The sequence below is a fragment of the Raphanus sativus genome, unplaced genomic scaffold (assembly GCF_000801105.2).
Source record: "Raphanus sativus cultivar WK10039 unplaced genomic scaffold, ASM80110v3 Scaffold0276, whole genome shotgun sequence".
NCBI classification, from domain to species: domain Eukaryota; kingdom Viridiplantae; phylum Streptophyta; class Magnoliopsida; order Brassicales; family Brassicaceae; genus Raphanus; species Raphanus sativus.
The window spans coordinates 3,347-6,378 of NW_026615596.1; the positions used below are offsets into that span (position 1 = coordinate 3,347).

At 44.4% G+C, this 3,032-nt stretch overlaps 1 non-coding gene across 1 annotated transcript; it reads left to right on the forward strand.

Annotated features, from left to right (window-relative positions):
• Positions 1 to 2,032: 2,032 nt before the first annotated feature.
• LOC130501754 (small nucleolar RNA R71) lies at positions 2,033 to 2,139 on the forward strand. Its single transcript, XR_008939869.1, has one exon. It is a non-coding gene; the product is annotated as a small nucleolar RNA R71 (small nucleolar RNA).
• The last annotated feature ends 893 nt before the right edge of the window (positions 2,140 to 3,032 follow it).

Below are 3,032 nucleotides of genomic sequence, written 5' to 3' on the forward strand. Positions count from 1 at the left end.
GAGCTGAGGGGTGATGATGGCTTTTGCACTAGAGAATGGCCTTGACTTGCCCTTACACTTGAGCTTGTACTCAATGACACCATCCTTGAGCTTCATTGGATGGAGAGTGAGAGTGTGTGAGATCATATCAAGAGATGGAGGATGAGTTTCTTGCAGCAACTTCTTCTTGCCATGAGTGGCCTTTGAGGTTCCACTCATCCCTTCCTTTTTAGCACTTTCCAAGTGCTCAACACACAACTCTTGAGAAGTCTCTCCATTGAGACCTTTTGTCTCACAAACAACAACTTCATCTTGGGGCTTCTTATCAGCTTCTTGGCCAAAAGTGATTGTCCCACAATAGCCAGCATCCAATGGAGGTTGTAATGGGTAGGAGACAGTTTTGTTCACATTCATAAGAGTGACCTTCTTGTTGGGAAAGTCAATGCAAGCTCCAACTGTTGTGAGGAAAGGTGTGCCCAAGACCAAAGGAACTCTCTTCCCAGTCGCCATGTTAAGGACAGTGAGGTCAATGGGAATGGTGCATGCTCCAATCTTCAAAGGGAAGTCTTTAATGATACCAAGTGGGGTTGTAGAAGAGGAATCCCCAAACTGTAGTGAAGACTTGTCTGGTTCCATACTCTCAATCCCTATACTCTTCACCATCTCCATTGAGATTACATTCACACTAGCACCAGAATCAACAAGAGCATCTTTAAGAGTGAGCTGACCAAGGGAGCAAGGTAAAGTGAACATCCCTTGGTGTCCAAGCTTAGGAAGAGACTTTGGAGGGACTGGTGGGTCAAGCTGCAGTGTTGAGATGTTCAGGAGCTCTGCTACTTCTTCTTTGTGAGTGAGAATGTCCTGGATGAGCAGCATTTGGACATGAGCCTCACGCATACCCGAGATCTCTGGAAGCTTGACGCCAACATCACTTAGGTCCTTCCTGAACTTAGAGATAACCTTCTTCTGAGCTTTGGTGAGAACCCTTTGTGGAAATGGGAGTGGGACCTCATATGGTGACAGCTCAACCTCAGTGGCTTCTTCTAGCTTAACCTCTTTCAGCTTGTTGTCAGCTCTCCTCTCAACTTGTTTCTCAGCCCTAGGCTCAGCTCTCTGCAGATTTGTTGCTTCAACTTTCCTTTCAACTTGCACCTGAACCCTTTCCATAACCTTATCCACCATATGTGCTTCAGCTGTTGCTACAATCTCTGTTCCATGCAAAAGTCTTTCAATCTCATCCACCTCTTTCTCATGATCACTCAGCTCAATCTTTGAATAAGTAGTAGAGATGACAACATTGCAAGACTCCTTGGGATTCTTATCTGGTTTCCCTAGTAGTGATCCCATTGGGCTCTTGGAAGATGATGGCATAGAGGCGACCTGACTCTCCAAAGCATTAAAGCGAGAGGCAAGTAGTAGGAACTTGTTGTTCAGCTCGGTATAGCTAGTATCAATCTTGGAGTGCACGGTTTGGAACTCATGACCAATGTCCTTTGCTAATCTAGACTGAGCATCCATTATCTGCTTGAACATTGACTCCATACTTGAATCAGGAGCTGTAGCTTGAGAAGAGTTTCCTTGAGCTTGATTGGACTGATTGTTGTTGTTCCCAAAACTAGGAGGTGTGTTTTGCCTAGGCTGGTATTTGTTGTACTGAAAGTTAGGTTCCTTTTTGTACCAAGTACCATTGTTGTTGATGAAGCAAAGCTCCTCTTGCCCTTCCAAACCATCAACCTCATTCACCTTAGGAGGGACCTCTTGACTAGGATCACCAACAAAGCTAACCTGCTCCTTCTTAGCTTGGTTTGAAAGAACCAAGTCTAACTTTTCTTGCAAGGACTTGATGTCTTTCCTTGTTTGCTGATCATCTCCTCTGTTGGCTCTATCATTCTCCTCATTGTAGACTGAATCACTCTTTGCCATGTTCTCCACCAGTTCCTCTGCATCTTGCTCGGTTCTGCCCAAGAAGAAACCATTGCTAGCTGTGTCAAGCCTGTTTCTGCAAGATGGTAGAACTCCCCTGTAGAAAGTGCTAAGCAAGCTCTCCTTGCTGAAACCATGATGAGGACACTGAGCAATGTAGCTGTTGAATCGTTCCCATGCTTCACTAAAACCTTCAAGATTCTTTTGTTGAAATCCTGAAATCTCATTCCTAAGCTTTGCAGTTCTTGAGTTAGAGAAGAACTTGGTGAGGAAGGCTTCTTTGCACTCATCCCATGTCCGGATGCTATCTCTTGAGAGACCCTTCTCCCATGTGTGAGCTTTATCTCCCAAAGAGAATGGAAACAGCCTAAGCTTTAATGCATCTTCAGAAACACCATTAATCTTGATGGTGCCACACAACCGATCAAAGTTGTCCAAGTGATCTAGAGGATCTTCCAAAGCAAGCCCATGGTACTTGTTGCTTTGGATCATGTTGATCAAGCTTGACTTGATCTCAAAGTTGTTGTTCTCCACAGCTGGTGCTCTAATGCCAGCCCTATTTCCATGGATGTTAGGCTGATCATGGGCACCAATTGCTCTAGCTTGGCGCTGTGGATGTCTTGGTCCAAGGTTGGCAGCTCCTTGACCATCTTCAGCAGCTCTATCTTGAGGCAGGTTCTCCATATCAAAACCCAACCTCTGAATGTGAGCCTGTTGCTCTTCTTCCCTTCTCCTTCTCACAATATCCCTCTCAAGTGCAGAAATGTCTTCAACAATGGAAACAAGGCTTGGTGAACCTCTGCTCCTCAAGTTCATACACCTGAAAAGTCAAAGAAAGAAAGAAGGCAAGAAGCAATATCACAAACAGCAATAATAAAAATGACTTAGTCTCAAGCAAGTGACCAAATCTCAATGTCAAAATCGTTGTAGTATAGTGGTAAGTATTCTCGCCTGTCACGCGGGTGACCCGGGTTCGATCCCCGGCAACGGCGCCAATTTGATAAGAGGACTTTTCAAGGGTCCAATTATGCAAATCAAAGTAGTACTTCAGATGTCAATCCATTCCTAGTTCATTTTAAAGCAAAGAGAATACAAGTCTATACTTAATCTAAGTCTAATGATTGAGTGAA